This window comes from Amphiprion ocellaris, chromosome 16 (assembly GCF_022539595.1).
Source record: "Amphiprion ocellaris isolate individual 3 ecotype Okinawa chromosome 16, ASM2253959v1, whole genome shotgun sequence".
Taxonomy (NCBI): Eukaryota; Metazoa; Chordata; class Actinopteri; family Pomacentridae; genus Amphiprion; species Amphiprion ocellaris.
The window spans coordinates 19,448,935-19,463,758 of NC_072781.1; positions in this window are offsets into that span (position 1 = coordinate 19,448,935).

Genomic DNA, 14,824 nt, shown 5'->3' on the forward strand with positions numbered 1-14,824 from the left:
CGCCAGCTTGTCATTTGAAATTAAAGCATCATACGTTTAGAGAAGCCCAAAACTGCGGTCAACAAAAGAGCGCTGGTCTGCAGTTTCACAATATGACTCAGTAAAGCACACAAATGTAGGCATATAATAAAATGTCCCCCAGAGTTATTGGCTCTTCATACGGGTGAAATATGGTGTAACCTAAATGACAAATGACACAAGCATTGAGCTGCAGCATATTCGACAACTTGCTGTTTTACCATTTTAAATGCTTGTAAAGAAAAAGGCCTCAAGTGAATAACGTACATTACATGGAGTAATTCAGAGGTTCTCTTAATGTTGAATGTTTTTTAAAAAATCCATTAACCCTTATACACTTCTCATCCATTTAATTGACTTCATCAGTTTTTTACCTTGTTATCATGTCCATATGGTGTTTTTTTTCTTTTTTTAAAATGCAGTCAGACACATCGTGAGTAAAATAAGCATTCAACAACCTAGCTGAGTATTAAACCATGGAGTCGGACTTCCAGGATTTCATATGCAACAAACCTAAAAACCAATTCTGCCAATTTGCAAAGTGGGACTTTCTGTATCACTTGCCATGGTTACATGAGACCTTTAATTCCTCTTTAATTCGGAATTAAAGTTAATTCCGCTTTAAAATCTCCTTGTAAACACTTAATTCTGAATTAAAAAGTTAAATCCGAATAAACTTAATTCCGAATAAACTACCTGGTTTATTCCGATGTTAATTCCGAATAAACTAATTCCTGTGTACGTTCTATTCATGTATACAGTTAATTCCGGTCATTCTGCGCATGCTTGGCTCTTCACGTAGCGATGACGTAGCGACGTACACAGCTTGGTCGTCTGCCTCCCTTCTCCGGTATGCTATCTCGCTTCTCCTTCTCAAGTGACGCAACAGAAGTAGTACGCTATTGTCGAGTTGCTGTTTCAGAACGACAATAAAAAGCAAAGCGAAAAGCGTGCTTATTAGGTGTTCCTTCATGTTGTTGGGGAAAAGAAATGCCGCGGCAAACGGAGTTTGTTTTCTTCCGGTAAACAGGGATACGTCACGTCCACTCCCTGTCCAATCAGAATCTTTCCAACGCCCAAGCGTTAAAGCGGAATTAAGGAAGGGGATAAACGTGCGGTCCATGTAAACCTTAATTCGGAATTAATATTTCCATGTAAACGCGAAGGATAAAACTTTAATTCCGTATGAGTTAATTCCGAATTAATACTTCCGAATTAAAAAACTTCATGTAAACGTGGCCACTGTTCTTCAGAATCTGCCTCTGGTTTGAACGTGTATGGCTGAACTGCTGTATGCTACAACTTGCCATTGTGCAAAGTAGTTTTACATTGTTGTAAGGTAGCTGGTGTGCTGGAGCTGCAGCAAGTAACAAAGGGGTAGGTGGAGAAAAGAGAGGAGGACTTCATAGACCTGCACATTCTAAATGTAGCTATGGTGTAGAGCAGGGTATTCAACTAAAATTCAAAGAGGTCCAGTCAGAGAAAATGTATTAAAGCAAAGGTCTGGAACATCATAAAGTCTAACTTCAATTAGTGCGATATATGATGATGTAACCTAGAAGTTTTATTAGAGTGTGCATGTAATCAATAACTGACCATCAAATCAAATAAATTCAGTACGGTTCAAAAACATTTTGACAAAATTTATTAACAAATAACTTTTGATACAACTGTGCATATTAAAATTAAGTCCACAACTTGAAAAAATAATGACTAAACAACCCGAACCAGCTTATATACATCTTTAACAATACTGAAATCTCAAAAATGTAAACAATTGAACGCTTTTACATTTTTTTTCCTGTCTTGTTACTCCCCTTATATCCCATGCTGCTTAATGAGAGAACTGAGCTGCAGTTTGCCCTGCCAGTATTTTTTGAATTGTGTATTTTGAATTGTGGTCTGAATGGTGTCAGGGCCATTCTCAAACACATTTGGAGCTCATTGGTCAGTCTGGAACCATATTCAGTTTTGATTATGTTCATAGTTGAGCAAGTTGCCTTCAGCTGTATGTTGAGCCAAACATGGTCAGCATGTGCAGGGCTATTTCCCTCTCGGTGTCGCTTTATTCATTTTCCTTTTTTGTCTGTCCCTCACCTCTCAACTGTTTTCTGAACGCAGAACTGTGATGTTTAGCAGCTGCAATACAGAGACTTCATTGGCTGAGTAGCGTCATGTGGGATGGCTGAACTCGTACGTAATTGGTCTGTGTGTTTCCTGAGCTGATAAGTCATGCCGTAAACACTGGGAAAGCTGTGCCGGTAAAACAGAAGCGACCGGTCAAATTTAAAATCCCGTTACAATTTACTGATTACAGGTCCGGTCCGTATAAGACGGCGTCTGGGTCCGGATCCGGACTGTGGTCCGCCAGTTAGTGACCCCTGGTTTAGAGTTACACTACTGTTCAAAAGTTTGGGGTCACCCAGGCATTTTCATGTTTTCCATGAAAACTCACACTTTCATTTATGTGCTAACATACTTGAACAAGGGTTTTCTAATCATCAATTAGCCTTTCAACACCATTAGCTAACACAATGTAGCATTAGAACGCAAGAGTGAAGGTTGCTGGAAATGGGCCTCTGTACTCCTATGTAGATATTCCATTAAAAATCAGCCATTTCCAGCTAGAATAGTGTGACACACAGAAATGTGTGATCACATTTTTTGTAATGTATATTGGTTATAATGTGTTGAATTGTATGTAAAATGTGAATGGGAGTATTTTTTATTTGAATTTTTGTACAAAGCTTGTCTAGGTGTAGTTTCCAGATTATGCCACAAGGGGGCTCAACCTTTTACAGAGATGGCTTAGTGTGTTTAGCAACCTCTTCGGACTGGCAGATAGTGCAGCGGTTAACTGCATATTTCATAAGAATCCTTCAAATGGTGACACAAGCATGAAATTCTCCACAAATATGCTTTAATGTCCTCTCTTTTAGAAAAGGGTCCTGGCCACGCCAAAAATTCAAGATGGCCGCCATTTTCCAAGATGGCTGCCCGAATGTGACAATTTTTTATTTTCCCTCTTTTCTTAATTTAATTTTCCAAGTGAACCATGTTTATGCTCTTATATGCTAATTTTACAGATTTTGTTGTCTCTAATATAAATTTAAGAAGGTTAGCCTTCAATGTGGTGCCCAAAATGGCTGATACTCCTTGAAAATTACGATTTATCCATTGTAAATTGAGCATATTTAACACACACATATGCAATCGTTTCTGGATGTGGATCTTGGCTGGTGTGGTGCAGATCCCATTCAACCGTTTTTTATAAACTACAGTTGTGACTGTGATTGCAATTTTAAAAAAAAAAACAAAAGAGTGATTGTCAGCACACAACCAGGGCACACTGGTGTCAATCACTGCTGTGTAACTCGGCATGGGGTTCAGTGTCAACTGATCTAGCTTTACTAACACTGCAGTATTAGACTAGTTGTAGTAGTATATGCATAGTTTAGTGTCCCAAATGCTTTCTAACAGCCCCATATCATGTAGCTACTAAACTGTAGTTTTTTAGTTATTAGATACTAGTTAGAGAGTCGCACCTGAATTGACAGGATGTGCCAGCGCGGGAGAGCCGAGCCAAGGGTAAGGGGGCTATGCATGTCTCACCAAATGTTCATGTACTTACCCGGATGGTGTACAGATCACACGGGACTTAAATAGCACTGGATGAATGATCGGGCTAGGTGTAGGGCAACCGAACCTAGTTGAATCCCATACAGTAATGTGTGCACAATTTGATTAGGGTGGTAAAAGGATAGCCCCTCGGCCTTAATCAAGAGACATCATGGCAGAAGCGAATGTGATATCTGCCAATCGGAAAACAAATTGGAGCTTGTGTTGCCTTTGCCAGAAGGACAAAAGAGGTGAGGGCCTGACATCCACTCCGAGTCATCATGCCCCAGAACATGATGGATACAAAATGCTGGCAAGGAACATTCCCATGTTCAGTGAAATCAATGACATGCCATTGAGAATAGATCCAACGAGGCTGGATGAAGGTGATGGCATAGAAGCCACACTCAGGAAAAATATGGCAAAATACCATGTGAGCTGTCGCTTGTTTTTCAACAACATTAAATTGCAACGGGCACAAAAGCGCCATTCCAGTAGTCAAACCAGTGAAACTGAGACTGGAGCTTGTCAGTCAAAACTGCGGCAAAAAAGTCATGACAGTCAGACATGCATTTTCTGTGAAAAAGTGGCACCTGCATCAGACCTCAGAGAGGCCAGTACAACGGGCCTAGACAAGAGGCTGCGCGACATTGCAGAGTTGCTTGGTGATGGTAAGCTTCTTGCAAGATTGACTGGTGGTGATGTCATTGCACAGGAGTTCAAGTACCACAATGTTTGCCTTCGGGCCCTCTACAACAGGGAAAGGGCACACCGGAGGAACCTTGAGAAACGTGACACTAAGTCACAACCAGATGTGTATCCAATGGTGATCTCAGAATTGGTTGCATACCTTGTTGAAAGCAACCTATGTTCAGAAGGACCAGTCACATTTTGCATGCCAGATATCTGCCACATGTACCAAAAGCATCTGGAACAGCTGGGGGTGGACTCACCAAATGTGAATTCCACTAGACTGAAAGAAAAGCTATTGGCTGAAATTCCAGAACTTGAGGCTCACAGATCTGGCGAAGATCATAAAGAAGTGATACTTACATTTCAGGAAGATGTAGGCAAAGCGCTTGCTCAATCCACAGATCTTTCAGATGCACTTATCATTGCTAAAGCAGCAAAGATCCTCAGAAGATGTATACTTGACCACAAGTCTAGATTTGAAGGTACATTTGCTGAGGGTTGTGTGCAAAATGCTATACCTCCCCTTCTGCTTCAATTTGTGGGGATGGTTGAGCATGGTGCTGACATAAAATCACAGCTGAGATTCGGGGCATCAAAGTCAGACCAGGCAATTGCTCAACTCATGCAATTCAACTGCTATTCCCGCTACAAGGAAGGAGCAGCAACTCACAGGCATTCCAAAGACAGAGAGACCCCATTTCCCGTGTACATGGGGCTCTCTGTTTATGCCAAAACCAGAAAGAGGAATCTGGTTGAGATGTACTATCATGGTCTCAGTATCTCTTATGACAGAGTGCTGGAGATCTCTGCTCAACTTGGAGATGCAACAGTCAGCAAGTATGTTGAGGAAGGTGTGGTCTGTCCTCCAGTGCTGTGGAAAGGGTTGTTCACTACTGCAGTGATGGATAACATTGATAACAATCCCTCTGCAACAACTGCAACTACCTCCTTTCATGGCACAAGTATCTCTCTGTTCCAACATCCCACAAAGGATAATAGTGGACAGGAACAAGGGCAACTCAGGTTTGGGCCTGAGAAAGTGAAGTCAGTACCTGAACTTCCTGATACATTCACAAATATCTCTCCAGCTTCCTTCCGGACAACAAATCCTGTTCCACCAGGTACTGCAATGCCAAAACCACCCACAGATATTCTGGGGCCACAACTGGCACTAGAGTACCAGTGGCTGGACAAGGTCTTAGTGACACAAGAAGTTGATGATGCATTGAACCTAACATGGTCAGCACATCATGCTTCAATGAAGAGAAGCCCTGAATTTGAAGTTACCATAACTTCTTTGCTTCCTCTCCTGCCAGATCCAGCTCATTCAGTTGCTACAGTCAAACATGTAATGAACAACTTGGAGGTCTTCTTTGTTTAAATCTTGAATGACATGGTAGATTGTGGGAAACAGTTCATGATCACAATCCCATGATTTAAAGTTCATTTAAATGGAAAAAGCATGTTTATTTCAACAGATATATGGTCTCGGTGTGAGATTGCCAGATACTGATGGCGGCCATCTTGAAAAAAGGTCACCATCTTGAATTTTCACGTGGCCAGGACCCTAATCTGAAAGAGTATATCCAGGAGGGTATCTGTGCAAAATTTCATGCTTGTGTCACCATTTGAAGGATTTTTTATTTATCTGCTCCACTAAGAAGCGAGGGAAGAAGAACAGCATCCATTGTCCGTGTCATTCTTTTCTCCTGGTTTTCACAGGTTAGTTATCATCATAAAATGCACATGATGTTAGAAACAATTTACGTGATCTGTTACACTTTAAATATTTTCGTAAGGACGGTATTTTTGATTGTAATGTCCATTTTGCCAGATGCTAGCAAGTATTAGCCTAGCAGGCTACGTTCAGCTAGGAGTAGCATGTAATGGCTGTGGTTTTGTTGTTTTTGCGCTCTTTTTTTTGCTTTTGTTAACTTTGTGGGGCTCCTTTGACATTCTTTTAAAATATGTATAGTTCTGTGTTATTTTGTTCTATATCTGTTTTTTTTTTTTGTGTAAAAGAAGGGTTTGTGTCAACCTAGCCAAGCTTGCCAGTGCTTTTATGGCACTCCCATTATCTGTTAGTGGCACATTTTGTGGATTTTGTTTGTGCTATTGCATAGTACATGTTGCATTGTGTACAACGTGGAAGGAAACATCGGGAAGTTTGGATGAAAAAAAGTACTATAGATGCATTTTAAGTGTCATTTATGAAATACATTTCTATGTAATAGGAATAAATAGACTGGCAGAAGTGAGGGAAGAAGAACAGCATCCATTGTCCGTCTCATTCTTTTCTCCTGGTTTTCACAGGACAATTTAATCTGGAAACAGGCTTCATATACGGGGCCTGTTACAAGTCATTTACCACATTAAAAATGTCTAGATTGTCTTTCTGATTAATTTAATGTTATCTTCACTGAAAAAAAGAAGTTTTTCATTTAAAAATATGGACATTTCTAAGTGACCCCAAACTGTTGAACGGTAGTGTACATTTAAGCCATTTCAAGGCATGAATGGATTATTTTCATTAAAGTAAAAGAGAAATACAAGTGTGTGAAATTGTGTATGAAATTCTATACATTCTCTTTGACACAAAGGAATAAGCATTTGTTTCTTCAACACGCGGCATCTTTAGAACACAAGGGATGTCATGAAACAACCAAGAACATGCTGTATTGGAGATGATAATCGGCAGATGGAGAGTGGGAACACAGACCAGAAATTATGAGTCTGTAAGGAGTCACACATATGTGACACAGACTTAATGAGGTTGACAATGCTGCTTGTGGAATGTGCTCCCACTCTTCCTGAAGGGATTGGCGAACATTTTAGAGGAGAGGATAATGTCCGGATCACGACGACATCTAACTTGAGTGCCAACATTCAGACTGCCAATGTTCTTGTCTTTCTCTTGTTTTCTGTGGCATCATGTCTTCTGAATCATGCTGCATTTTCAGTTGAGCTTTTATAGTCACTGGTCAGAGCGCCGTCTGTGTACTGGTTTCTATCTGATTATTGTCCTTTAAAGTCACGTCTCATTAGGTTGTGGATTAACTCAGTGATAGAGAATCTGCTCTCAGTTGAACAGCTTAAATATCTTTTATACACAATTGGCTAAATGTAACCCTTTTCTCATCAGCAACAAAAGAAATGCGGCTTTTAAGTCAGTCTCTGAGAAAACCATTATCATGCTGCGTTTATATTTTTGTGCAGTGTCTAATGATGATCCACACAGATGTGTTTTTAGGGGTTTAATCAATCCCCAGAGAGGCACTTTAAAGTTTCCTCTGTTTCTCTAGCCATTTGTTGTTTGGACAGTTGCTCCTGCTGTTCAGAAGATGACTCCCCTGACTTGACCTATGAATAAAAATATAATTTTATTTCACTATTGCAGATGCCATTTTAACTAGCATGAATATATGGACTGTTAGGGGTAGTGGAGTTACATATTGCACTTTTAAGCACTTAATTTCCTCTTTCACACCCACACTCACAGCTGCCCTGCAAGGTGTTCGTTCTGCCATCAGAAGCAACTTAGGGTACAGTGTTTTGCCCAAGGACACTTCATCATGTGGACAGGAAATCGAACTGCCAAACTTATGAATAGAAGACAGTCTAATGTAAATTCCTGACAAAAGAAAAACCTAGAACTTAAAATACATGTACTGTAGGTAATGTTACAGCAACAGCCCATTAGATGAACTCTTGATTTACTGGTGGCTTTTTTTTATTATGGTAATAGCTTAACTTATTTCTCTCAGTCAGATTAGGAAACACATTTTCCATTTCCACACAAAAGTCAAATTTCACACTGAGCTGATTAAAAAATTGGGGCAAGCCTCCAATGGATAAAAAAAAACTTTTAAAATATAAGACCATCAACCAGGATGGGAATCAAATTACAGAAGGAGCAGCAAGTTCACCAAAAAATAGCAGGGTACCACAGTAATTAGCACAGGGGAGGTGAAAAATTACCCACGTGTGTTCAAACGCAGTTCTAACCACTGATGAGCAGGTATGGGGCTTTGGTCTTGTTTAACAAATCTCTGGTGTCACACTGTGAGATGTTTTTCCTCAAAAAATCTGTACAGAAGGCTTCATTTGTTTAATGGCAGTATTTTATTTTCATTTTCTGGCTGACATTACAAATCACTCACAAAAAAAGGGAAGAATTTTCTTTGTTAGCATATTATCCTTGATTTTGGAGGATTTTAAGGACAATAAGTGACAGTGTAGGTACATGTTTATGTTATACACTACCGTCCAAAAGTTTGGGGTCACTTTGAAATGTCATTATTTTCAAAAGAAAACCTTTTTTTTTTTCAATGAAGATAACATTAAATTAATCAGAAATATAGACTAGATATTCTTAATGTGGTAAATGACTATTCTAGCTGGAAATGGCTGATTTTTAATGGAATATCTCCATAGGGGTACAGAGGAACATTTCCAGCAACATCACTCCTGTGTTCTAATGCTACATTGTGTTAGCTAATGGTGTTGAAAGGCTAATTGATGATTAGAAAACCCTTATTCAATTATGTTAGCACATGAATAAAAGTGTGAGTTTTCATGGAAAACATGGAATTGCCTGGGTGACCCCAAACATTTGAATGGCAGTGTACATATATTGTGTCAAGTGATCCATCAGATATATCAAAAGCAGGATTGGGGCATTAGTATGACAAGCTATAGGGTACATAAATGTGACGTCAAAAAGAGGATCCCTGCATACATAAAAATGTTGCAATGACAAAATGTAACACAGTGATTATTATTACGTTTTTCTCAGACATCCATATATTTGATAATTCAAGATTTATAGAATGACCATATGTTGAACCAGATTCAGAAACGGACTGAAATGACTAATAACTTAGATTGTGATTACTGTCTCCATTGCTGATGTGTTTAATCAATGTACAGTGGTTTGGAATTTTTGAGATACTCCTCCTTTTTGGATGCCTTTTTTATTTTCTTAGGCAATCATTCACTGAAATCCATGTAATTACTTTGTTCCACACACTCACTTAGAAGACTATATTCAAGTTCTCTAAACGCTGGTTGAGAATCTCTTAACAAAGTCACACTAAGCAAGATTTTCAAAGTCTTTTTGAGTCCTTTGAACTGAAGAAAGACACTTCACAGTAATTACATTACTTCTAAGTTGAGCAGCAGGCCTTTGCTCTGGTGTAGAATGAAAAACTAACAATTCACGATTTTCAAAGTACAGAATGCCACATTAGAAACTTAATGCAACAAAAGTTAGTACAGTTTTCACTAGTGAGGTTTGAATCTTTAGTTGTTTCAGTACTTTGTCCACCTTTATGCTTGATGACTGGATCAATGCTCCTCAGTACGGAAGGCTGCAGAGTTACACACAGTTCTGCAGAAATGTTCACAGTTTTCATAGACTATTTTTTCAGCTGCTCATTGCTGGCAGGTTTGTGTTCTCCTACCTTTCTTTACAAAATATACCAGAGATGTTCTGTTAGATTGAAGTCAGGTGACATACTCATCCAGGTCATAGTTTCCTTCTTCTTTACAAACTCTCGTGTGATTTTGGCAGTGTGCTTTGAATAGTTCATATGCAGGAATATTCCTCTTTCCTCTCTGCAGGCTGGGAGTTATCTTGTCAGCCATTGTTTTGGTTTATCTACAAGCATTCCTGGTGCATCTATAATTGTTGTCTCTCCAGCATCTTTTGCTCTCATGCAGCCCCATATCATCACACTCCCACCTCTGTGCTTCACTGTCAGGACTTTGCATCACTGTTCTAGCGCTGATCAAATGTGCTGGACTATATCCGATTTGAAAAAATTCTTTTGATCTCATGTGACCAAAGAATGTGCTCCCCATATTCATCATTCTTCTTTTCATGTTCTTTTGCAAAATTTAATTTGGCATTTTTGTACCAAAGAAAAAGTTTTTTTCTTGGACACTCCATAGAGATGTTTGTTGATGTTATGCATCGTCCTTCACAATGTCTGCTAACACAAATTCTGATTTCACTTGACAACCTCTGGTGCAAAGGCCGAATCACTTGCCAGTTTTTCAGAGTTAGATTGTGCAATTAGTGAACTGTTCATGGCATCATTTTAGAAGGATGACCCCCGCAGCTCTGGTTACCGTTATTATGGCTCATTCTTTACCACCTGATTACTGCTGCAAATGTGTTTGATCCAAAACTTAGAAAGTTCTGTTGGTCACAGGTCATTTATAACCATATTCATGCAGTTACGCTCTTTGGAAAACACAAGTATTTCAGTTTTGTTTCACTGATCACAGGTGTATTCATTTTTGTTACATTGTGTTTCTACTTTGGAGCCTGTATTTGAAATACATTTCTAAAGTTGTCAAGGTGTGGTGGTGAACCCAGGCTGAGAACACACAGACTCACGGCAGGATCAGGCAAAAAAAATGGAATTTTATTTTAATGCAAATTAGTGTGTACCAAGAGAACTAAGGGGGAGTGAGTGAATGAAACTAAAACTAAGAATGAAACTAAAGCCAGGAATAATCTAACTAAGGAACTCACTCCGGGCTGGGAGGGAGAGGGGCGGGCAGGCTACCGGAGACCGGTGGTCCAGACCTTGTTCTCCGCTGGGGTGGGCTAGCGATGGAGAGTGGTGGTGGCGGTTCAGGAGATCCAGAGGCTGAGGTAGCGTGGACAGGTTGAGGCAGGCAGGGACGAGTCACCTCCTCCTCCAGAGGTGAGTGCAGGTTCAGGGTTTCTTGGTGGACAGGAGTGGCTGGGAGCCCGGGCAGCGCGACCAGCGAAGACTGCAGGGACAGGAGATGAGAATTAGAACACGGTTTGCAGAAGAACAAGAGCAAAAACTGCTGAGGCCAAACTGACAGCTTGGAGCTGAAACAACTATCTGGCAGGGTGTGGAAAGTGGAGCCGGCTTTTATTGAGGGAGATGATGGACAGGTGTGCTGCGTTGTGGCTGCCCAGAGTTCTACTGGTGATGGTGATTATTACAGCCAGCTGTTGGAGAGTGACTGCAGGAGGAGGAGAGGATCAGGTGGGAGCTGAGGAAGGAGCCCTGACAAAAGTATTTGTTTTTGATTGTTCATAAGACTAAATATTCTATTTGTCAGCTTGGAAATTACATATTTACTTTAAGGTATTACAATTTCGAATCATTTGACATTTAAGTGATATTGCAGAGGGTTGCAGGCTACTCACTTTTTCTGCGTACTGTATGTTATGTTGTAATGCAAACTATAATAACAGAAGTGGTTTCATCTCTATGTTAAAACATAATATGATTGTTTTTGGAGGCTGGTTCCTCTTTAAAGTTCAAAATAAAGAACCATTTCTGTGCCAAATTCAATCTGAAGTTTTGAAAGCACAGGTTTACTTCTCTGACATGAGCATAAACCCAAGTCAGTGGTCCTATCTGTCTGCAATCTTATCCAATGCATTAAACGCTGTAGGAGACAATGATTTGACAGAGGTGAAAATGTTCCACGAGCCCATAAGACAGGAAAATAAGCAAATGTTCAGAGTGCAGGTTATCTGCCTCCATCTATACCAGGCACCGTTGTGAGCTGTGAAATAATACTTCTACAAAGCAGCTCATTCAGCTCTTGATATCTCCTGTAACACTCCTCCATGAAGATTCACTTTCCCATAATGCTGTAATGATCGACCTTCATGGGCTCCTCTCTTATTAGAAGGGAATAATTATGTAGGATTGTGTTTTTTTGTTGTACATTTATCTTGAAAGAGGAAAAGCTAGATGACAGCTGAAGGTTATGAATATTTAATGTCATATTTGGAGCATTTATTTCAATTTCAGAGGGAGCACTGAGCTTTTAACCAGAATCACTTTAAATAAAAGAAGGCTTGTTATCTGTAAGTGCATTTAGGCTTTCTGCTTAATGCGCCACTGTTATCAACAGTGTGGTTCATTAGTAGATTTTCAATTCTTCTTTCAGAGACCCAAGCCCTTTGAATTTCTGCTGTGAGAATACTGAGTAAATTCTAGTCTTCTGTTTCTGTGATGGCGTATTTATTCCTCTATATTCCACTGTTCCAAACATTAATTTCACTGGACAGCTGCTAAATGCTGGTAAAATGCTTTAAGGATTCTATTTGCACCCTCTGAAATGATTTTTAAGCACATCACCTCAAATCCATTAAATCCAGCTTTGAATCTCTTAAAACTTCTGCGAGTCATCCTTGGAGCCACATGTAACATTCCCATGTGATTACGACGCCCCTTGATCAATCTGAGTGAATCACTTCATGATTGAGCGCCTGAGTCCCCAGAGTCTATAGGCCTGAAATTGTCCTTTATAGATTTGGTATTATATCTCCAGCTCTCCTCCTCTGCCATTAGCTAGATATTCACATTTTCAATTTCACCTCTCTGCCTTGTCTTGCCTCCAGATGAGGACGACACTCGCCATTCCAGCGCTGAATTGTCTTGCTAGTCATACCACTGTGCCACACATCTCGCACTGTGACAGATATGCTTCGATTAACTACGATCAGGTCTTATAAAGATATTATACGGGAAGCAAACATCTGACTGGGCTTTGTTTTAGAGTTAAGAAATAAGCAAATCTTCTATTTTCTCTAAATGACATAGGTTGGAAAGGCGACTGCAGGTTCAATCTGGCCCAATCCATCAGAGGCTGTTTCAGGGCAGGTAGGTGAGTGATAAGGCTTTAAAGCATCTTGGAGGATGGGGCTTCAGCATTTCATCCACAACAGGCAGCCTATGTCAATGTGACTTGCTTGCTGAACAGTTCTGAAGGGGGGTTCAATTCAGCAAAGCGCTGTTGAGCCACGCACATCTGCATAAGTTGCTGTCAGGCTAGAGATAGCATTGTGGATTGTTAGATTATGATAAAGGAAGCAGCTTTTGTCTTGCCCTGTGGAATACTAAGTGTTTGTATTTGCAACACAACATTCATCCTGGCCTGTTCTTTATTTTCTTTGGCCCTTATATGGTAATTCATCGTCCAGGTCTTGATACATACTGCAAGGGTATCTGGTGAATGTATTAGCCCCCTGGCTCACATGCTGCGCTTCATCCCCTTGGGATATTTTGTATATTAAAACTATAAGGATGTCAGACCTCAATGCAAACAACCATGAGGATTTGTGTTTTGCTTTTTACCCTCCCAAGGAACATTAAAAAATAATAACCTGGCAGAAAGAAAATGGAGGTTCAGACGGTGGGCAACCAGTCTGTGTTTTCTTTACTATGTTTAAGTTTCAAAAGCAGGTAATTTCACCTTGGTCAGAGGGAATGGAAGCAACCCAGGTGGGCAATGTGCAGGAGGTTTAATAATGGAAACGGAGGTCTCGAGGGACAAGTCCATCTTTGTGAGCAACAGAGGAAGTCCATTACCTTCAGTGTGTCTTAAGTGTGTGCTTAATGCAGTGTCTTACTCGTAATTGAAAATCAGAGATGTGTTATCACGCACAGATCAAACGTAGAAGTGTGGAGTGTAGTCCTGTGTGCCTCCTTTAGACACCTCGAGGCTGAGCTAAAATATCCCCAAAAGTAGTCATCGTGTAAAACAGACTTTTTTTGTACTCCCACATCCCTGTCAGATGAGCTGAAGTACCTCTTCCATTTGGAGTGGCAGAACAGAGCCTGCTGTTAACTCGTTGCTTTAGCATGCTGGTTCAATAAACTATTGTTTATCTATTCATTTCAACCAACTGTTACAACGATTTATTCATTACTATTACCTGGTAACTATTAACCATGCTCTCCTGAGCGGTCAGTCTGTTGCTCCCGGTAGCTTACTGGTTATTGAGGCAATACTTATACTAAACAACAACTCACAAAAAATGTGGACCAGTTCTTTCATCACTTCATAATGATATATTTCTAATCGAGCTATTCCACCATTTCTCCACATACCCTCAGGGGGTAGAAGTCCTACTCCACAGTATCTGGAAGGTTATTTGTTTCCATTTATTTAAAATAGTTACACATATGCCAAACACGAGTAATTTTCCTCATTATTTACTTCCTTGTGTTGATTTGCATTAATCTTTGGATAATTATGTCTCCCTCTCTCCATTTTTGGAAGCTCATTACTGTAAAAATAGGACTGAGTCACCTGTTCAAGTGACTGTATTGGTCACCAGTTATTTCAAGAGAAGCCCTCTTTCAAAAGAGGACAGGCACTGTTACCCCGACTTACTCATGATTTACAGCTGCTTGTATATCTGCTGTAGTCAACATATTCATCACTGAAAGTGACATTGCATTATGCTGACTCTCCCCTGGGGAATGTTAGCATTAAACATCATGCTCGTGCACCATCGTGATAGCCCAGAGAGTGCTTTGTGGAGGAAGAGTGTGTGTGAAAACTTCCATATTAAAAGCATTATAAGGAGCAGATTTTTCACTCCCACCTCCCTCATGAAAAATGTACAGCAGCATATTCATTACTTCATTGAGCTAACTGAGTGTGACAAGCGGAGAGCTTCAGCAACCGAGGGCAGGGAAGCAGC